This window comes from Theropithecus gelada, chromosome 6 (genome assembly GCF_003255815.1).
Source record: "Theropithecus gelada isolate Dixy chromosome 6, Tgel_1.0, whole genome shotgun sequence".
NCBI lineage: Eukaryota > Metazoa > Chordata > Mammalia > Primates > Cercopithecidae > Theropithecus > Theropithecus gelada.
Window position 1 is genome coordinate 63,449,343 of NC_037673.1, and position 23,599 is coordinate 63,472,941.

Sequence of the window (23,599 nt, forward strand, 5' to 3'; positions counted from 1 at the left end):
TATAAATCACAATATCACGGTTACTGAAGCAAAATCACAGAGATTATCACTTAAATAAAAGGAAGCAAGCTTCTTTTGCTTCTGTCTTGCTGCATAGCTCTGAAACCCAGTCCTGCCTTTTGTAAGAGTGAGTGAGTGTGTGTGTGCCTGTGTGCTGTGCTGAAGGGCTTTTCTGAGGTAAAGCGAAGTTCATGAGCTGAGACTGAGCTGAGCTGTCCAAATTGGTTTCAGCTGACGGCCTTTGTTAGTGGAGTTTGAATTCCTGCTATCTGTCTTGTTATTTTTTTTCATTTTCTTTCCAAATTCATTTCTGGAGCTTGGGGCCTCAAAAATAACAAGTTGTTAAAATGACTGAGTATGCTGTCTGGCTCCACCGAGCCCAACTTCCCCCGCTACGTGTCCTAAGCAGGACTGTGAGTCCTTATTTTCCAGATCAAGCTTAATGGAGCAGTGGCAGTGAACCAGGTCTGTTGATCCTCACTCAGCTGCGGGAGGAGGGTGAGGCAGGTGGGGAGGAGGCACATGAAGGTTGGGAGGGCAAGAATGTGGAGGTAAAATGGTGAGTCAGAGGCAGGTGGAGCTGCTGACAAATCCTTGACAAATCCTCAATTCCAGAGCGTTCTTTAGCAATCTTAAGATGGAACTGAAGTCTGGAATTGCAGAGCGAAAGTCTTTCGGTAACAGAGGCCTCTTTGTTCTGGCTCACATCCTCCTGGACCACAGTCACCCGAGGAAGCCTGCCCCACGCTTACAAAGACAGGACCTCGCCAGATAGCGTCTGTCCTCTTCAATATCTGCCCCCACCAAGATGTGTCTCCAGACCAAAACCACAGTCAGATTGAAGTGCAGCCCAGTACAGAGGAAATACTGAACACAGAGAAAAAATGGCAAGGCCCTAAATAGTAGGTTCAGCAGGCCCCAGGGGGCCGAGTGTGGAAGTGGATCTTGAGGGCTTAGAACTGGTGTTGGGGGGAATAGAAGGGTGGGAAGGTGAGAATTTACGCACATGGAAGCCCTCCCAGCAAAGACACCTGGGCCCATCCTCACCGGCGCCCAGTTGCTCTCATAGCCGCGGACACAACTTGGGCCCACAGTTGAAGAGGAGGAAGGCAGAGCACGCTGAGCAGAGCACCAAGGAAGAGAGCTTGGCCCAGGAAGGTCCGAATGGATTTATTTGGTGAGACCAAGGAACCCACTGCCTCCACGGTGTTCCTCCAGAGGGCTCCTCCCTTCACCAAGGCAGCAAGGAGTACACTGGTGAGGGAAAGGCAAGTGTTTTTCAGAGGCTGCGGGGTGGGGTGGTGGTGGCTGAAGGCTGGGGCTGACCCTGGGCCATGCTGCCCCTGAACTGGTCTCCCTAGTGTCAGTGGGTATGACACCAGTGGATGCAGTTAATACAATAGGCAGGGGAAACATCAACGCTGGCTTCTAGTGATAAAGGTGGTAGTGTTTTCTTACTAGACTTGACCTGAAGAAAGTGCTCCTTCTCCCACAGTCCATCTCTCAGTGAACAATTCTGCTATCAGACAGCAGCTCAGGCCAGAAGACTGCAGCCATTAGCGCCAAGTCATGCCCTCACTGCCACCAAGTCCTGCTGTTTGTGAACGTTACTCACACATGAGACATCCTCGCCACTCTCTCCCCTACTGCTGCGGTTCAGGTCCTCATCAATTCTCATTCTGATTCTTCCTGGAGCCTCCTTTCTCCCTCCATACGTCTAACCATTGTACACAGTGGTCTTTTAAAACTGCAGGCTGCTCACGCCACTCCCCTGAAGAAAATCTTTCAGTGGCTTCCCAATGCCCTCAGTGCAAAATCCCAGCTGGGGCATGACGTGCTAGGGGCGATGACTGAGGCCTTCCAACCACCCCAGACCTACTGGACTACCTGGAGGAAGTTGGCCTGCAACTGGGGAGAGTGAGGCCGACACCTGTTGGTGAGCACAGCTGAGGAAAGGAGAGAGAGAGAAACTGAGGATACTTTTTGCACTAGGATCCAAAATACTCGAGGCCTGCAGCATCCCTGGATGGCCTAGTTGTAAGAGACAATTAATTCCCTTTTCATTTTGGAATTCACCTAATTTGAAGTGGGCATCAGTTACTTCCGATGGATCACGAGGTCAGGAGATCGAGACCATCCTGGCTAACACGGTGAAAACCCGTCTCTACTAAAAAATACAAAAAACTAGCCGGGCGCGGTGGCGGGCGCCTGTAGTCCCAACTACTCGGGAGGCTGAGGCAGGAGAATGGCGTGAACCCGGGAGGCGGAGCTTGCAGTGAGCTGAGATCCGGCCACTGCACTCCAGCCTGGGCGGCAGAGCGAGACTCCGTCTCTACGCCATTCAAAAAAAAAAAAGAAAGAAAGAGTCCTTTCAGGCCCCATCAGTTGCTCCAACCCACGTTCTTGTCTCTTCTATTGATGGCAGACTCTGCGCTCCACACTCTGCTCCTACTGCCGGCTCCCTTTCCTGTCCTTGCCTTCTCAGCTCGGAATGGTCTCTCTGCCCCACTGCCCCCAATCCCATTCATACAAGTGCAAATTCCACCTCTCCTTCAAGGCCCACGAAGAGTTCCCTCAGACATGATCAAATGGTTAGCTGTGGTTTCTTCCCTGCACACTGCAGCTTTAGCCTAAAACATTCAGACAACGGCAAGTGCTTCATGGTGCACAGAGAGCTGCGGGTCTCTCAGGAATGAACACGCTGTGCTCAGACTGCACTGCCAGGAATGCCCCAAGACAAGACAGGATCCACACCATTTATCATAGAAATTGATTTTTCTCCAACATGTATTACTAAGGCAGATCCATCTTACTTTGAACTTGGAATGTGCTGCAGCACAAAAATCACAATAAGTATTCAGCAGCAAGGTCAGTCGAAGGTACTGATGCCCAGAAATATAAATTGTTTCATTCTGATCTCAGTGAGACTCAAGAGTGGCTCTGCAGTTTTTGCACAAAACTCCTTCCAACTATTTGAGCCTTTTCTTGCATGTTATTTGGCGTCTAAGAGGAGGCTTAAGAGCCATAGCCAAGATCTACCAGTTCACAAAACTTTTACTAGCCTGTACTTCTTTTTTTTTTTGAGACAGTCTTGCTCTGTCACCCAGACTGGAGTGCAATGGTGTGATCTCGGCTTACTGCAGCCTCCGCCTCCCAGGTTCAAGTGATTTTCCTGCCTCAACCTCCTGAGGAGCTGGGATTACAGGCGTATGCCACCATGTCTGGCTAATTTTTTTTTGTATTTATAGTAGAGACAGGTTTTTGCCGTGTTGGCCAGGCTGGTCTCAAACTTCTGGCCTCAAGTGATCTGCCAGTCTCAGCCTCCCAAAGTGCTGGGATTACAGGCATAAACCACTGTGCCCGGCCAAGCCTGTACTTCTTTTGAGCTTATGGACTGAACTCAATTTTGAAATAATCCAACCCAACCCGATACTGTCCATTGTAGAATTCAAGGATTAAAGTGGGAGCACATTGCTAAGGTTATTCCAGCTTGGGTTCTCTGAACCAAGAAGATGCTTCAGGGTACATAGAAGTTTGCAGAACTTAGTAAGTCTAATTATTGTCAACAAGACCTATGTAAAAACCACTGTCACGCACTGAGTCTGTTTCCTCTTTTGTCAAGGGAGGAATAATATTACCTACCTTGCAGGGTTTTTGTAAGAATTGGAAATAATATTTGTAAAGCACAGTATCTGGTAGAAAAAAGATAGTTAGTATATGATTGCTACTATTATTATTAATATTGCCAGTTACTGTTTATTTTAAGAACCTTCAGAGAGTTATAAACCAAATACTAAGCGGGTGCCATGGAAGAAGAAGAGAAAGGTTTCATGAAGGATTTGTGGATTTGGAAGAAAGGAAGGATGGATAAAGTTGGCTAATCCCAGCAATTTGGGAGGCCAAGGTGGGCAGATCACGAGGTCAAGAGATTGACACCATCCTGGCCAATAAGGTGAAACCCTGTCTCTACTAAAAATACAAAAATTAGCTGGGCGTGATGGTGCGCGCCTGTAGTCCCAGCTACTCGGGAGGCTGAGGGAGGAGAATTGTTTGAACCCGGGAGGCGGAGGTTGCAGTGAGCCGAGATCTTGTCATTGCACTCCAGCCTGGGTGACAGAGCCAGACTCCATTAAAAAAAAAAAAAAAAAAGTCCGGCTTCTGTAGGTGAAGGTGAGAATAGGCCTTTTGGTCACAGAACTGGCTCTTGTCTGGAGAACATTCTCCCTGCTCCCAATTCATATTCAGAGCATGAATATCTTTCCGATTCATAAAGTTATATTCTAACTTCACCACCATACAGGCCCCTTCACCCTCCTCTGTTCATGTGATGGTCATATATTATGTCTGCATACAATAAAAAACCCAGCAAACAATTTTTATCTTCAATTGTCATGCATATTTTGAAGAACCCAAGAAGAGACTAATAGTCTTTCATATATGCCAGATATTTGCCATTTCTGTTTCTCTTCCTTTGCTCCTGACAATCCAAATTTCCTTCTGGTATCATTTCCCTCTGGTCTGAAGAACTTGTTTCAGTCCTTTCTTAAGAGCGAATCTGTTAGCAATGAATTATCCTAGTTTTCCTCCATCTGAGAATGTCTTTCTTTACCTTTGATCCTGAGGGATGTTATCCTGGATATAGAATTCAAATAGTTCTTTTCTTTCAGCACTTACAGATGTCGCTCCTCTTCCTTCTGGCCTCCAGGATTTCTGAGGAGAAATCTGCATTTATTCAAATTGTTCCCTATAAGCAGTGTATCATTTTTCTCTCAGAGCTTTCAAGATGTTTTCTTTGTCTTTAGTTTTCAATAGTTTATGATGTGTCTGGGTGAGATTTCTCTGGGTTTTTCCTGATAGGGTTGCTAAGCTTTTTGTATCAGTGTTTGTGTCTTTCACCAAATTCAGGACATTTTCAGGGATAATTTCTTCAAATATTTGTTTTAGACCACACTCTTCCCTCTCCTTATAAAAGTCTGATGACATGAATGTTAGACCTTTTGATACTGTTCCACAGGTCTGTGAATCAACCCAGGGACTCATTCTTTTTGACGTTTTTTCTCTTTGTTGCTCAAATTGTATAATTTCTATTGATGTGGCTTTACATTCACTGACTCTCCTCTGTCATCTCCACTCTGCTTTTAAGCCCTTTAGTGAAGGGACTTAAATTCAAAATTTCAGTTACTGCATTTTTTGTTTGAAATTTTCCATGGGCTCTTCTTTCTATCTTCTGTTCCTTTGCTGACACTTCCTATCTTTCTGTTCATTTCAAGAATGTTTGCCCTAACTTGGTGGAGGAGTTTGATAATTAGCTGCTTTATAGTCTTTATCAGATAATTCCAACATCTGTGTTATCTCTGTGTTAGCATCTGTTGCTTGTCATTTTTAATGGAAATTGAGATATTCCTGGTTCTTCATATTCCAAGTATTTTTGAATTTAATATTGAACTTTTTTTTTTTTTTTGAGGCAGAGTCTTGCTCTGTTGTCCAGGCTAGAGTGTAGTGGCATGATCATAGTTCACTGCAGACTCAAACTCCTGGGCCCATGCTGCCCTCCTGCCTCAGCCTGCCAAGTGGCTAAGACCACAGGTGTGAGCTACTACACCTGGCTAATTATAATTCCTTTTTTTTGTCAAGATAGAGTCTCCCTGTCTCTCTATGTTGCCCAGGCTGGTCTCAAACTTTGGGTCCCAAGTGATCCTCCTAGCTTGACCTCTCAAAGTGTTGAGAATGACAGGCATGAGCCACTATGCCTGGCCTAATACTGAACATTTTGACTATTTTGAAAATTTAAGTGTTGTTAAAACTCCAAGGCATATGCGGATATATTTTCTTTTGGCATATCCCTGCACTGATGCCAAATTAAGTATCATAAATTAAGATGTGTATTAAAAGTCAACTGAAATAGTTCACCAAGTAAGGGTGAACATCCTTGAAATGATTGGAAAGATAGGAGATGTCAGCAAAGGAACAGAAGATAGAAAGAAGAGCCAATGAAAAATTTCAGACAAAAAATGCAGTAACTGAAATTTTAAATTTAAGCTCCTTCACTGAAGGGGCTTAAAAGCAGAGTGGGGATGACAGAGGAGAGTCAGTGAATGTAAAGCTATATCAATAGAAATTATACAATTTGAGCAACAAAGAGAAAAAAGATCAATAAGGAAGTTCTTCACCGGTCTTTTGTGGATTGTGGTTTCGGTGGCAGGTGCTTTTCCAAACCTTTGCAGTGCTATTCAGATCTGTCCTACGTGTGTGCCACCTAGTGTCCTGTCTGACACCTGGGTGGTGACTTACCCCTTTGGTTCAGCTCTCAAAGTCATCTCTTGGCTAGTTAGGAGCAGATCCATGCATGCACGGCTTGACGATGAGCCCAAGAGTTCATCAACAATTTTATGGGATTGATTTCCCACACTCCTTTCTCTGTGTGATTTCTTCAGTACTTTCCAGTTTCCTGGGGATCTCCTTTTTTGTATTCTCCCCAGAAAGCTGGGTTTTATTGACCCTGCTCTGTTGTTCACTCCCACAACTGCATCTGCATTCAGGGCCAAGTGCTGGGAGGACAGAGAGAAAAGAGCAATGGGGATTTGCCCCACCTTTTGGGACTATTGCTCCTCTGATTAGAGAAGAAGGTTCCCCTCCCTAACAGTTTTAGGTGTCTTGGGCCCCCTTTGCCACCACGGTCGCTACCAGGACACCTGTTTACTGTTCCTGAGACTTGGAACTCTGCACTGATGCCCACTTGGGTCCTCCTGTCTCCACCCCTTCTCCCTTCCCATGCCACCAAGGCCAGGCAAGGCTATTCTGGAGTTTAAACAAAATGGTAAGCTCTCCACTGGTCTGGTGGCACTTTGAGAGCTGATCCTCCTCCCCAGTCCTCCTCTGTTTTTCAGAGTTGTTAAGTTGCATTCTGTTCAGGTTTTATCACTATATTCAATGAGGGAGAGCCAGAGGGGTCTTGCTTATGTCATTTTCCCTAGAACTGGAACCTCACTACCCAGATATCAACATTGCCAGTATTTTGGAGTCTTTGTGTCCAGTATATATTCTGGACACACACACTCACTGTTGAAATCACACCCTATGTACAGTTTAGTCATTTCCTTCTTTCAATATCATTGTGAGAATTTTCCAAAATATTATTAAAATATGAGTAAAATATTTTAAATCTGATTTCAATGTGTAATATATTTGTCATTGAAATGTTAGAAAAGGAGAAAATCATAAACAATAAAACAAATATGTAGTCCACCACTCAGAAATAACTCTTAACATTTTGATGCATACCCTTTCAGGTTTCTAAACACTTTACATGTTTAAATAACTGTGCATACTACTCTGAAAGTTGCTCTTTTTTTTGAGCTTGATAAATTGTATTAGGTTGGTGCAAAAGTAATTGCAATTTTTGTACCAACCTAATATTTTCCATACTTTTGAGTAATCTACAGGACATTTTAAAAGGCTTCACTGTATTCTATTATATACATGTATTAGAATACATTTGACTCTTGAACAACACAGGTTTGAACTACATGGATCCACTTTTATGTGGATTTTCTTCTGCCTGTGCCACCCCTGGGACCAACCTCATCATTTCTTCCTGCTCAGCTTACTCAATGTGAAGACAGTGAGGATGAAGACCTTTGTGGTGATCCACTTTCACTTATGAATAGCAAATATATTTTCTCTTCCTATGATGTTCTTAATCATATTTTCTTTTCTCTAGCCTATTTTGTTGTAAGAATGCAGAATATAATACATATGACATACAAAAGATGTGTTAATTGACTATGTTATTGGTGAGGCTTCTGGCCAACAGGAGGCTATTAGTGGTTATGTTTGGGGGGAGTGAAAGTTATACATAGATTTTTGACTGTGCGGAGGGTTGGTGCCCCAACCCCCATGTTGTTCAAGGGTTAACTGTATATTTAAATAACCAGAAATTATACGTTTAAGTTGCTTATAGTTTTTCATTTTGGAAGGAAGAATTTAATTTTAGCATTTACAGAAGTGACTCTTTTTGTGCATCCCTGCTTTTATTCTTAGGATAAATCCTAACATATAATTGCTGGGACAAAGACATCATATACTTATTACCAAATCATCCTTGAAAAAGATTGCACCTATTTAGAATATGAACATATCCCTGCACTTATGCCAATTATTATTCTGGAGTCTTTTGTCCAGTATACATTCTTTTAAAATATATTCTAATCTAAGAGATTAATATAGGTCATTTAAAAATTCCACTTAGTTACTATTTTGTAAATATAGTAGTCCTCACTTATCTGCAGGAAATATGGTACAAGATCCCCAGTGGATGCCTGAAATCTTAGACTGTACTGAATTTCCATTTTAGCTAAGCACTTACCACACATGGTGGCTATAACTTTTACAGTTTGAAGTTCGACAGTAAAACTTACACAAATTTCTTTTTCCTTCTTCACAATCTCACTAATAGGATACTTTTTTTTTTTTTAACTGTAGATCTTAGCAATCTCAGCATGCAATTTTTATTTTTCCTTATTAAGTCAAGAAACTTCACCCTTTTACTTAAAGGAAACACTTTATGCATTTCTTTAGCATATCCAAACTGCCAGCATCAGTACAATTGGTGTTTGGGCCATTACGAGGTAAAATAAGGGTTTCTTGAACACAAGCACTGTGATACATCAGCAGTCGATCTGATAACTTAGCCAGCTACTAAAAGACTCATGGGCGCATAGTGTAGACAGTGTGGAGATGCTGAACTAAGGGATGAGTCATATCCCAGGCAGGACCAAGTGGGACTCTGAGAGATTCCATCATGCTGTTCAGAATGGTATGCAACTTAAAAGTTATTAATTGTGTATTTCTGGAATTTTCCATGTAATATTTTTGGACTGAGGTTGACCATGGGTAACCAAAACTGCAGAAAGTGAAACTCCTGGTAAAGGGGGACTACTGTACTATGGAAAATTATTTTTTGATTGAATAATATTACACAATGTGGATGGAGCATTTTGTTATTATTAGAAATTTTTTTTTTACCATTTAACATAATTCTGTCATGGATGTATGACTTTGTCACTATCAATCAACCATCAATCATCTATCTGGCGTACCTTTTTCCACAATCTAATTTTTTTTTATACTTAATGAGACAGTTTATATAAAGTAAAAAAAAAAAACCAGGCAGAACTAATCTATGCCATTGGTAATCAGAATAGTAGTTACTCTGGGGGGTTAATGACTGGAAGGAAGGGAGGGAGGGGTTAATGACTAGAAGTGAGCAGGCAGCTTTCTTGCAGGGGCCGGTAGCATTCCATTATTTATTTATTTATTTCATTTTTTAAAATTATACTTTAAGTTCTGGGATACATATGCAGAACATGCAGGTTTGTTACATAGGTATACATGTGCCGTGGTAGTTTGCTGCACACATCAACACGTCATCTACATTAGGCATTTCTGCTAATGCTATCCCTCCCCTAGCCACTCACCTCCTGACAGGCCCCGGTGTGTGATGTTCTCTTCTCTGGGTCCATGTGTTCTCATTGTTCAATTCTCACTTATGAGTGAGAACATGCGGTGTTTGGTTTTCTGTTCTTGTATTAGTTTGCTGGGAACGATGGTTTCCAGCTTCATCCATGTCCCTGCAAAGGACATGAACTCATCCTTTTTTATGGCTGCATAGTATTCCATGGTGTATATATGCTACATTTTTTAATCCAATCTATCATTGATGGACATTTGGGTTGGTTCCAAGTCTTTGTTATTGTGAAGAGTGCCGCAATAAACATACGTGTGCATGTGTCTTTATGGTAGCATGATTTATAAACCTTTGGGTATATACCCAGTAATGGGATTGCTGGGTCAAATGGTATTTCTGGTTCTAGATCCTTGAGGGATCTAGAACTGTCTTGCCACACTGTCTTCCACAATGGTTGAACTAATTTATACTCCCACCAACAGTGTAAAAGTGTTCCTATTTCTCCACATCCTCTCCGGCATCTGCTGTTTACTGACTTTTTAATGATTGCCATTCTAACTGGTGTGAGACGGTATCTCATTGTGGTTTTGATTTGCATTTCTCTGATGACCACTGATGATGAGCATTTTTTCATGTGTCTGTTGGCTGCATAGATGTCTTCTTTTGAGAAGTGTCTGTTCATATCCTTTGCCCACTTTTTGATGAGGTTATTTGTTTTTTTCTTATAGATTTGTTTAAGTTCCTTGTAGATTCTGGATATTAGCCCTTTGTCAGATGGATAGATTGCAAATATTTTCTCCCATTCTATAGGTTGCCTGTTCACTCTGATAATAGTATCTTTTGCTGTGCAGAAGCTCTTTAGTTTAATTAGTTCCCATTTGCCTATTTTGGCTTTTGTTGCCATGGTGTTTTAGTCATGAAGTCTTTGCCCATGCCTATGTCCTGAATGGTATTGCCTATATTTTCTTCTAGGGTTTTTATGGTTTTAAGTCTTCATTTAAGTCTTTAATCCATCTTGAGTTAATTTTTGTATAAGGTGTAAGGAAGGGGTCCAATTTCAGTTTTCTGCATATGGCTAGCCATTTTCCCAACACCATTTGTTAAACAGGGAATCCTTTCCCCATTGCTTATTTTTGTCAGGTTTGTCAAAGATCAGGTAGTTGTAGGTGTGTGGTGTTATTTCTGAGGACTCTGTTCTCTTCCGTTGGTCTATATATCTGTTTTGATACCAGTATCAGGCTGTTTTGGTTACTGTAGGCTTGTAGTATAGTTTGAAGTCAGGTAGTGTGATGCCTCCAGCTTTGTTCTTTTTGCTTAGGATTGTCTTGGCTATACGGGCTCTTTTTTGATTCCATATGAAATTTAAGCAGTTTTTCTAATTCTGTGAAGAAAGTCAATGGTAGCTTGATGGGGATAGCACTGAATCTATAAATTACCTTGGGCAGTATGGCCATTTTCATGATATTGATTCTTCCTATCCATGAGCATGGAATGTTTTTCCATTTGTTTGTGTCCTATCTTATTTCCTTGAGCAGTGGTTTGTAGTTCTCCTTGAAGAGGTCTTTCACATCCCTTGTGAGTTGTATTCCTAGGTATTTTATTCTCTTTGTAGCAATTGTGAATGAGAGTTCACTCATGATTTGACTCTCTGTCTATTATTGGTGTATAGGAATGCTTGTGATTTTTGCACATGGATTTTGTATTCTGAGACTTTGCTGAAGTTGCTTATCAGCTTAAGGAGATTTTGGGCTGAGACAATGGGGTTTTCTAAATATACAATCATGTCATCTGCAAACAGAGACAATTTGACTTCCTCTTTTCCTATTAGAATACCCTTTATTTCTTTCTCTTGCCTGACTGCCCTGACCAGAACTTCCAACACTATGTTGAATAGGAGTGGTGAGAGAGGGCATCCCAGAGGGCATCCTTGTCTTATGCCAGTTTTCAAAGGGAATGCTTCCAGTTTTTGCCCATTCAGTATGATATTGGCTGTGGATTTGTCATAAATAGCTCTTATTATTTTGAGATATGTTTCATCAATACCTAGTTTATTGAGAGTTTTTACCATAAAGGGGTGTTGAATTTTATTGAAGGCCTTTTCTGCATCTATCAAGATAATCATGTGCTTGTTGTCATTAGTTCTGTTTATATGATGGTTTATGTTTATTGATTTGTGTATGTTGAACCATCCTTGCATCCCATGGATGAAGCCGACTTGATCATGGTGGATAAGCTTCTTGATGTGCTGCTGGATTCGGTTTGCCAGTATTTTATTGAGGATTTTCCCATCGATGTTCATCAGGGATATTGGCCCGAAATTTTCTTTTTTTGTTGTGTCTGCCAGGTTTTGGTATCAGGATGATGGTGGCCTCATAAAATGAGTTAGGAAGGAGTCCCTCTTTTTCTATTGCTTGGAATAGTTTCAGAAGGAATGGTACCAGCTTCTCTTTGTACCTCTGGTAGAATTTGGCTCTGAATCTGTCTGATCCTGGGCTTTTTTTGCTTGATAGGCTATTAATTACTACCTCAATTTCAGAACTTGTTATTGGTCTATTCAGGAATTTGACTTCATCCTGGTTTAGTCTTGGGAGGGTGTATGTGACTAGGAATTTATCCAGTTCTTCTAGATTTTGTAGTTTATTTATGTAGAGGTATTTATAGTATTCTCTGATGGTAGTTTGTATTTCTGTGGGATCATTGGTGATATCCCCTTTATCATTTTTTGTTGTGTCTATTTGATTCTTCTCTTATTTTTTCGTAATAGTCTGGCTAGTGGTCTATCTATTTTGTTAATCCTTTTAAAAAACTAGCCCCTGGATTCATTGATTTTTTGAAGTGTTTTTCATGTCTATGTCTCCTTCAGTTCTGCTTTGAGCTTAGTTATTTCTTGTTTTCTGCTAGCATTTGAATTTGTTTGCTCTTGCTTCTCTAGTTCTTTTAATTGTGATGTTAGGGTGTCGATTTTAGATCTTTCCCACTTTCTCCTGTGGGCATTTAGTGCTACGAGTTTCCCTCTAAACACTGCTTTAGTTGTGTCCCAGAGATTCTGGTACATTGTGTCTTTGTTCTCATTCGTTTCAAAGGACTTATTTATTTCGGCCTTAATTTAGTTATTTACCCAGTAGTCATTCGGGAGCAGTTTGTTCCGTTTACATGTAGTTGTGTGGTTTTGAGTGAGTTTCTTAATCCTGCCTTCTAATTTGATTGCACTGTGGTCTGAGAGACTGTTATAATTTCCATTCTTTTGCATTTGCTGAGGAGTTTTACTTCCAATTATGTGGTCAATTTTAGAATAAGTGCGATGTGGTGCTGAGAAGAATGTATATTCTGTTGATTTGGGGTGAAGAGTTCTGTAGATGTCTATTAGGTCCTCTTGTTCCAGAGCTGAGTTTAAGTCCCGAATATCCTTGTTAATTTTCTGTCTCATTGATCTGTCTAATATTGACAATGGGGTGTCAAAGTCTCCCACTATTATTGTGTGGGAGTCTAAGTCTCTTTGTAGGTCTCTAAGAACTTGCTTTATGAATTGGAGTGCTCCTGTATTGGGTGCATGTATATTTAGGATAGTTAGCTCTTCTTGTTGCATTGATCCCTTTACCATTATGTAATGGCCTTCTTTGTCTCTTTTGATCTTTGTTGGTTTAAAGTCTATTTTGTCAAAGACTAGGATTGCAACCCCTGGTTTTTTTTTTTTTCTTTCCATTTTCTTGGTAAATATTCCTCCATCCCTTTATTTTGAGCCTATGTGTGTCTTTGCACTTGAGATTGGTCTCCTGAAAACAGCACATTTATGGGTCTTGACTCTATCCAATTTGCCAGTCTGTGTCTTTTAACTGGGGCATTTAGCCCATTTACATTTAAGCTTAATATTGTTATGTGTGAATTTGATCCTGTCATTATGATGCTAGCTGATTATTTTGCCTGTTAGTCGATACAGTTTCTTATAGTCTGATAGTCTTTACAATTTGGTATGTTTTTGCAGTGGCTGGTACTGGTTTTTCCTTTCCATATTTAGTGCTTCCTTCAGGAGCTCTTGTAGGACAGGCCTGGTGGTGACAAAATCTCTCAGCATTTGTTTGTCTGTAAATGATTTTATTTCTCCTTCACTTGTGAAGCTTAGTTTGGCTGGATATGAAATTCTGGGTTGAAAATTCTTTTCTTTAAGAATGTTGAATATTGGCCCCCAGGCTCTTCTGGCTTGTAGGGTTTCTGCAAAGGGATGCGCTCTTAGTGTGATGGGCTTCCCTTTGCAGGTAACCCAACCTTTCTGTCTGGCTGCCCTTAACATTTTTTTCTTCATTTCAACCTTGGTGAATCTGATGATTATGTGTCTTGGTCTTCTCGAGGAGTATCTTTGTGGTGTTCTCTGTATTTCCTGAATTCGAATGTTGGTCTGTCTTGCTAGATTGGGGAAGTTCTCCTGGATAATATCCTGAAGACTGTTTTCCAACTTGGTTCCATTCTCCCTGTCATTTTCAGGTACACCAATTGAATGTAGGTTTGGTCTTTTCACATAGTCTATATTTCTTGGAGGTTTTATTCTTTCATTTTTAGTATTTTTTCTCTAATCTTGACTTCATGTTTTATTTCATTAAGTTGATCTTCAATTTCTGATATCCTTTCTTCCATTTGATTGATTTGGCTACTGATACTTGGGCATCCTTCACAAAGTTCTCTTGCTGTGTTTTTCAGCTCTACCAGGTCACTTATATTCTTCTCTAAACTGGTTATTCTAGTTAACAATTCATCTAATCTTTTTTCAAGGTTCTTAGCTTCCTTGCATTGGGTTAGAACATGCTCCTTTAGCTCAGAGGAGTTTGTTATTACCCACCTTCTGAAGCCGACTTCTGTCAATTTGTCAAACTCATTCTCCATCCAGTTTTGTTCCCTTGCTGGCGAGGACTTGTGGTTCTTTGGAGGGGAAGAGGCATACTGGTTTTGGAATTTCCAGCCTTTTTGCACTGGTTTTTCTTCATCTTTCATTCATAGATTTATCGACCTTTGGTCTGATGATGGTGACTTTTGGATGGGGTTTTTGTGTGGACATCCTTTTTGTTAATGTTTATACTATTCCTTTTTGTTTGTTAATTTTCCTTCTAACATTCAGGCCCCTTCAGGCCCCTCTGCTGCAGGTCTGCTTGAGTTTGCTGGAGGTCCACTCCAGACCCTGTTTGCCTAAGTATCACCAGGGGAGGCTGCAGAACAGAAAAGATTGCTGCCGTTCTTTCCTCTGGAAGCTTCGTCCCAGAGGGGCACTCACCAGATGCCAGCTGGAGCTCTCCTGTATAAGGTGTCTGTTGATCCCTGCTAGGAGGTGTCTCCCCATGAGGAGGCGCATGGGTCACAGACCCACTTGAGGAGGCAGTCTGTCCCTTAGCAGAGCTTGAGCGCTGTGCTGGGAGATCTGCTGCTCTCTTCAGAGCCAGCAGGCAGGAACGTGTAAGTCTGCTAAAGCTGCGCCCACAGTCCCTGACTGGGGCTGCTGTCTTTCTTTCAGAGATGCCCTGCCCATAGAGGAAGAATCTAGAGATGCAGTCTGGCTGCAGCAGCTTTGCTGAGCTGCAGTGGGCTTTGCCCAGTTTGAACTTCTCAGTGATTTTGCTTACACTGTGAGGGGAAAACCGCCTACTCAAGCCTCGGTAATGCCCTTCCCCCCACCAAACTCGAGTGTCCCAGGTTGACTTCAGACTGCTGTGCTGGCAGCGATAATTTCAAGCCAGTGGATCTTAGCTTGCTGGGCTGTGTGGGGGTGGGATCCTCTGAGCAAGATCACTTGGTTCCCTGGCTTCAGCACCCCCTTTCCAGGGGAGTGAACGGCTCTGTCTCACTAGTGTTCCAGGCACTACTGGGGTATTAAAAAAAAAAACTCTGGCAGCTAGCTTGGTCTCTGCCCAAATGGCCACCCAGTTTTGTGCTTAAAACCCAGGACCCTGGTGGTATAGGCACCCGAGGGAATTGCCTGGTCAGTGGGTTGTGAAGACCGTGGGAAAAGCATAGTATCTGGGCTGGAATGCACAGTCCAAGCATAGTATCTGGGCCAGAATGCACAGTCCCTCATGGCACGGTCCCTCATGTCACAGTCCCTCAGGGCTTCCCTTGGCTAGGGGAGGGAGTTCCCTGACCGCTTGCGCTTCCTGGGTGAGGCGATACCCCACCCTGCTTCAGCTCGCTCTCCATGGGCTGCACCCACTGTCTAACTAGTCCCAATGAGAGGAACCGGGTACCTCCACTGGAAATGCAGAAATCACCCGTCTGCTGCACTGATCTTGCTGGGAGCTGCGGACTGAAGCTGTTCCTATGTGACCATTTTACCAGCCATCCCCCACAATCTATTTATTTATTATACATTTAAAGAATGAATTTACTGGATCAAAGATTATTAACTTTTTTCTTTTTGCAGACGTATATATGTGTGTGTGTGTGTATGTATATATGTATATATAAATGTATGATTTTTTCCTCATTATTAAAGCAGTGCTTGTTCATTACAGAACGTTTAGAAAATAAAGATACATATGAAGGAGAAGAATATCCCCCTGTGGCAGAGAAGGCTCACTTTACTGTCCACCAAACGTCTTGTTCCTTTTTCCATAATTAGTCTGGGGATAGATTTTGCAGCCCCTATCTCTCACCCACTGCATCTACATGTGACCAATGATGTGTAAACAGGTCACTTTCAAGCCAAGACTTTGAAGTTACTAGTGTACTTTCCTCAAGATGTTTTTCTGTCTGCTGGAAGGAAGCAATTGATAATTAGGCTCTAGGGGATGTGAGGAACCAGGAGATGGAAGGAGTCTGGATCCCTCAATCACTGCATGGACGAGCACCCCCTGCTGACTAGGACCACTGGGTTTCACTGTCACATGAAACTGTTGGGTTAAGTCACTGCAATTTGGTGATTTATTCTTTAGAAGGAATCATTGTTAACAAATTGGCGTATTTTTTCTCAGTTTTTCCTGTACACTTTTTTCTCTTTAGTTTAGATCGTGGAATAAAAATTTTTAAGGCTATTAATATGTATTACCAAAATGCTTTTCAAAAATGCTGCTTTAATTTATACTCAAGCTATACTATATGTGAGAATGGCTTGGTCAGCATTGCTTGTTTATAGTTGCTGCATTGTTACAAATATTCTTATAACAGCCTACTTACAAAACCCCTCTAAAATATGTGACAATCTTCTAGATACTTATTTCTCTTATCAAATTGTAAAGTTTCTGAGATTCAATGTTTGAATGTCCTTCACTATCATAATAGCTTAATCCATATTTGTTAAATGACTTTTAAGCCTAATGTTCAGAATGTTTACTGAAATCTATTTGAACACTGACATAATATAGTCTAGCAAATCGTTGTTGGCTAATTAGTTTACTTTCAGAACCACATTTTTTTTTTTTTGTCATCCTTTCAAGTTAACATTTAAAGGCTTGCCATTGATTACATCATTTTAGAGTCAGGAACACTATGCAGTTCTCTGAGCTCATCTGGCTTCCCAGCCTCCAGGGTCACCTCTGCTCCATCCCATTCCCATTCATTGTTCACTTAATTATTCAACAAATATTTTTTCAGCACTTGCTATGTGTCAGCACCTGGGTTTTGGCTGTGAACAAAACAAAGATTCCTTTCTCCATGGAGCTTACATTTTAGAGGGGGAGATGGACATTAAATAATAGACACAATAAGTAAATTTAGATATTGTATTTGTCCATTCTTGCTATAAAAGAATACCTAAGTTTGGGATAATTTATAAAAAATAGTGGTTTATTTTGGCTCACAGTTCTGCAGGCTGTAGAGAATGCATGGTGCTGGCATCTGCTCTCGATGAGGGCCTCAGGAAGCTTCCAATCATGGTGGAAGGTGAAGGGGAAGCAGGCGCCACATGGCGAGAGTGGGAGCAAGAGTAGGGGGAGGTGTCACACTCTTTTAAACAACCAGATGTTGCATGAACTCAGAGGGAGAACTCAGCACCAAGCCATTAATGAAGGATCCCCCCTCATGACCCAAACCCCTCCAGCAAGCCCCACTCCACCGCTGGGGTTTACATTTCAACTTGAGATTTGGAGGGGACAAACATCCAAACTATATCAGACATGTTAGAAGATATGGAAGAAAAGAGGAAAAGCAGGGTAAGAGGGAGATTGCACTTTAAAATACAGTGTGTGTTAGGGTACACCTCATCAAGACAGTGACATTTAGGCAAAGACTTGAAGGAGGTAAGGAATATCAAAGAGACAAATCATTCCAAACAAAGAAACCAGTGTGTGAAAAGCCCGAGGCAGGACTGGGTTGGTGTGTTCAGGGAGTAGCAGGGAGGAGGCACTGCGTCTGCCTCAGGGTGAGGGAGGGAGGTCAGGACTGGGGTGTGAGGCAGTGGAGCACGGGAAGGGGCATTCTAGGGCTTTGACTCTTGCTCTGAGTGAAATGGGAAGGAGAGGAGTGACTTGATCTGATTTAAATGACATGCTGACTGCTGTGTTGAGAGTAGGCTGCAGACAGGCAAGAAGAAAAGTAGAGAACCAAACGGAAGGCTATTTCAAAATCCAAAGAGATGACCATGGCTTGGGTCAGAATGGTAACAGTGGCTACAGGGAAAGAAGCAGGAATTTGGATGTATTTGGAATATAGAGTCCATAGGATTTCCCAATAGACTGGAAAAGGGGGTGGGGGTGGTAAAAGTCTCTACAGTACAGGTAGAGAGACCTTTCTGAAATGTAAATCTAAATTGTAAATGGCTGAATGCCTTGCAATAGCTCCCTTTCATTTACCATGAATAAATGTCAAACAAAACAAATAATTGACAATGTATAATGTAACCCCATAATGTAGCCCATGACTGGACTAATCTCTCACTTTCTTGCATTTTAAACTGATAGGAACATATACTACACTTGATCTTAGCTAAAAGGCTGAGAAGTGGTGCCTTCTTGCATTTTCTACACCAGCCACAACCAACCACTGACTTCTCGCTTTGCATCTCCACATCTTCTAAAACTCAGCTCAGGCATTTTTTTTTTCTCCCCCTGTGGAAAGACTTTCCCAACTTTTGGTGTATCAGTTTCCTGTGGCCACTGTTACAAATGACCACAAACTTGATGGCTTAAAACACAGGAATGAATTTGGTCACAACACTGAAGGCCAGAGTCCAAAGTCGGAATGTAGTTCAGGCCGCATACCCTCAGAAGGTTCTGGAGGAGAAGCCCTTTCTTGATCGTTTCAGCTTCTGGTGGCTGCTGGCATTCCTTGGTTTGTGGCTGCATCACTCTGATCTCTGCCTCTGTCTTCTCATGGCCATGTCTACTGTGTGTCTGTATCAAATCTCCCTCTTTCTCTCTCATATAAGGACATTTATGATTGGATTTAGGGCCCATCAAGATAATCTCCTCATGCCAATATCCTTAACTTAATCACATCTGTAAAGACCACTTTTCCTTATAAGTTAACATTTACAGGTTCCAGGGATTAGGACCTGATCTGTGGGTGGCCTGAGTCAGCCTGCTATACTTGTTAGAGGCCTTATATCCCCAGCCATAGCACTTGCACACTCAGTTATTTCTGAGCATGTGTACACACACAGATATTCCCACTGCTCAAGGTTTCTTAAGGCCAGGGGTTATATCTTATTAATAATCACTGCTTTCCTCACCCCCAGCAGTTTCTAGCTCACAGCTAATGGTCAGGGCACATTGATTGGGTGAATGAATGAAGATTCATGAAGCAGAATTTGTAACTGCTATGTGCTGTTGGGACTTCATACTTTTATGAAAATGAGATCAGGATTGGATTCCTCAGATATCTGCACAGTGGCTTTTCTTTGTTTCTTTCCTTTTCTTTTTGTGTCCAGCTGTTGCATTAGAACACCCTCATTAAATGAGCCTTCTCTGTCTAGGATTTGGGCCCAGTTATAGCCCTTGATAAACATAGCAATAGTTGGATAAAAGAAGAATACATATTTTCCTTTCACTGGTATATAAAACCTAGAACCCTGAACATTTGCAGTTAGCTCTGGGTGCTAAGAAAATTGATCATGCTGCCAATTGGAAACATAAGATCTCTCAGGGTTATAGGTAGGGTAGCAGGGTATCCTGATAATAGTCCTTCCTTTGTTATGTGGGTGGTCATGATACTGCATCAGTAGATTGGTGGGACTGCCAAAGAGGTACTTGGGAAGTGCCTATGACTTTGGCTTATTTGTATAATCCTCTGCCTATTTGGGTTAGGATTTAGCTGGGGCACTCATTGGCTTAACAGGGTGGGACACCATGAAGGACACACAGGTCAATATAATATCCCAAGATTCTACTTACCAAATGGTTTCTGATTTTATTTCCATTGCCCTAGGGCTTAGTCATACGTGGCTACAAGAAGAGTAGGTCTGGTGGCTGAAAAGCAGATCAGTGTTGTGCTTTTGCGGTGGATTCTATCTGTCCAGAAAAGGCACACTATTTAATTTCACATCTTGGAAATTTTCTTCCTGTGTTCCCATCATTTTCTTCCTGTGTTCCTTTGATTATTGTGAGCCATGTTTGCAGATAGCAGTGACCTACTTTGCTACATTTTTGTAAATCACATTTATTATCAACCTTGATAGGGGGCCAGACGTAATCAAACATTACACTGGTTAAAATCACATGTGCTTTCAGATGCCTATGGGGCAATCTGTGGCACATTTAAAAATTCTTGAGCAAAGTCTGGATAAATGAAATGATAAATCCCCCCTGCTGTTATAGAAGTGCAATGATTTGTATTAATAGTCTGCCTTAATGCAGGGTCCTCCTGAATGAGTTGTATCTTTTCATTTATATCCTCCTTCCTTGTATTCTAGCAGCTTGTCCCAAATATCCATTAGGTGGCTTCAAGGCTAGGGAACATGGATCTCTTTTTTTATCAATGAAGGAATTCAAAATATGTTGACAATGAGGGATTAGGTGGAGAAAACGGAGTTAAAAAGGAGAGGGGACATGACAGAGAGCTATAAGAAAGAGCCCTTTCAGCTGGGTACCTTCTAGGTCCCTTTAAACTTACTGTCATGTCTCATGACATTTCTGCAGCAACTCTCACTAGAAACTAGCATTATGGTCTCTGCTCTGCTGTGTGTGGGTAATTTAAAAGGGCCAGCAAAATCATGAAAGCCACACCTCATGCTTCGTTAGAGGACAGGAGCAGAGTGGGAAGGAGCTGGGTAACAAACAGAGCTGTCTAGATCCAAGAACACTGAGCCTGGTTTTGCCATCAGTGAGGACCTGCCCTTTGCATACATATTCTCTGGGGCCCTCTGCTGTCACTGCCAACTGGCAGTGCTCATTGTCTTCCCACGAGTGTCTTTAGAGTCTGTCCCCTCTCACCCCTACAGAGGATGGTCTCTGAGTCCCGGCCAGCCCTGCAGGCTCTTATCTGGCGCCCAGCTCATGCTCAACCGGTCCCCACTCAGGAGAGCTCTGTGACGGGTTAAAATGAGGACTCTCCCTGAGAGGTGTTTGCATTTTAATAGGAGACACTTTAAAACAAATCTAATTCTTACTATTATATTACAAACATTACTATTGTAGATATTACTAAGTATAACATACACAGCTCAGAGCTCAAATTTTAAGTGTACAGCTTGAATTTTTGCCAAGTAAAACCACAATCCAGATCAAGACCAGTATGTTAGCAGTACCCTAGATGCCTTCCTTGTGCCACGTCTGGATCGCCTGGCCTGTTGCCAAAGGCGACTACTATTTTGATTCCTATAACCACAGATGAGTTTTACCAGTGTGTGAACTTTATAGCATTGGAATCATAAATATATACAGTTGACCCCTGAATAGCTCAGAGGTTAGGGACAGTGACCCTCCACACAGTCAAAAATCCATTTATAACTTTTGACTTTGCAAAAACTTTACCACTAGCCTACTATTGGTCCGAAGTCTTACTGATAACACAAACAACCAATAAACATATTTTTGTATATATATTATATACTGTATTCTTACAAAAAAAATCTAGAGAAAAGAAATTGTGATTAAGAAATCGTAAAGAAGAGAAAATATAGTTACTATTCATTAGGAGGAAGAGTATCATCATAAAAGTCTTCATCCTTATCTTCACATTGAGCAGATTGAGAAGGAGGAGGAAGACGAGGGGTTGGCCTTGCTGTCTGATGGGTGGCAGAGGCTAAAGAGAGTCTGAGTCTAAGGGACCTGTGCAGTTCAAGCCCGTGTTTTTCAAGCTCAACTGTACTTTTTTGGATCATTTTGTTTGTTTGTTTCACTCAAACTTATGTCTGTTAGAGTTATCAAGGTTGTTGCTAGCAGCTGTATTTGCTCTTTTTATTGCTGTATAATATTCCATTTTGTGGGAAAACTTCATAATTTACAGACAGTCCCCGACCTCAGATGGTTTGGCTTATCGTTTTTCCACTTTATGACAGCATGAAAGCAATGTGCGTTCAGTAGAAACCATACTTTGAGTACCTATACAACTATTCTGTTTTTTGCTTTCAGTACAGTATTCAATAAATTACATAAGTTATTCAACATTATTATAAAATAGGTTTTGTGTTAGGTAGGGGCTAGGCTAAGGTACAGTGTTCAGTAAGGTTAGGTGTATTAAACGCATTTTTTACTACAATATCTTCAACTTATGATGGTTTAATTGGGACGTAACATTGCAAGTCGAGGAACATCTATATTTATCCATTCTATTGTTGATGAACATTTAAATTGATTTGGGCCACAGTGGCTCACACCTGTAATCCCAGCAATTTGGGAGGATGAGGTGGGCAGTTCACTTGAGGCCAGAAGTTCAAGACCAGACAGGCCAACGTGGCAAAACCCCGTCTCTACTAAAAATACAAAAATCAGTTGAACGTGGAGGCAGATGCCTGTAATCCCTGCTAAGGCAGGAGAATCGCTTGAACCTGGGAGGCGAAGGTTGCAGTGAGCCGAGATCACGCCACTGCACTCCAGCCTGGGTGACAGAGCGAGACTCTGTCTCAAAAAATAAAATAAAATAAAATAAAATAAAATAAAATAAAATAAAATAAAATAAGGATTTGGGCTATAATGAATACTCCTGTGAATATTCTTAAACGTGTCTTCTGATACATGTAGGAGCAGGATTGCTAGGTCAAAGAGTGAACATATATTCAATTGGGTAGAGATGGACAAGTTCCAGAGTGGTTCTACCAAGTTACGTTCCCACCAGCAGTGTATGAGTCCTAGTAACTACATACCTCATTGCCAATATGTGGCATTGTCTTTTTTTTTTTTTTTTTTTTTAGTTTTAGCCATTCTGATGGGAAGGTAGTAGTGTCTCATTTGGTTGTAATTCATATTTTCATGGCAACTAGTGCTGTTGAGCATCTTTTCATAGACTTATTTGCCTTTTGTTTATTCTCTTTTGTGTAGTGCTCATTTAATTTGGAATAGATTTCAACAGATGGCCTATCTGTCTGTATATCTGTGTACATCACATATATATGTGTATATAGCTATATCTAGATGATATATAGCCAGATATACATAAAGCTCTGATAAAAATGTTATTGAAATAATTAGTACATACTAGCAATTGATTGAAAATTGGCCCTAATTCTCCACCTTTCCCTGTAACCACAACCTTTGCAATATAATTTGAAAATCTTCCCATAAAGAGGCAGTGTTAGTTCCCTCCAATCTTTGCTGATCTTTGACTTGTTTTGGCTGATAAGATGCATTGGAAGTGACAGTGTGCCAGTTCTAAGGTCGCGCCTGAAGAGGCCTTGTGTACTTCCTTCTGCTGCCAAGGTAACAGGCAGAGGCTAGCCTGATGGAGCCTGAAGAGTGCTGAGGCACCCAGCCAGTAGCCAGCACATTCTTATTAAAGAAGAAACATGCAAATTTGGTAAATGAACGTGGTATCATATTTTAATCTGTATTCCTTTGGTTACTAGTAAGATAGAACATTAAAAAATCTGTTTAGTGTCCTTTGCTTGTTCACATCCTTTATACATTTTCCTTTTGGAGAATTCATCTATTTGTAGAGCTTTTTAGGTAAAAAGAATATTAACTTTTTGTATTGTATATGGAAAAAATGTTCTGTAGTTTTTTATTTCCTTTTACATTTTATCAAATTTTTATATGCAAAAATTTTAAGGTTTTTTTTTTTTTTTCA

The 23,599-nt window shown here is 41.2% G+C and overlaps 1 non-coding gene across 1 annotated transcript; it reads right to left on the reverse strand.

Annotated features, from left to right (window-relative positions):
• Positions 1–18,185: 18,185 nt before the first annotated feature.
• LOC112627316 lies at positions 18,186–18,384 on the reverse strand. Its single transcript, XR_003120152.1, has one exon. It is a non-coding gene; the product is annotated as a U2 spliceosomal RNA (small nuclear RNA).
• Between the last annotated feature and the right edge of the window lie 5,215 nt (positions 18,385–23,599).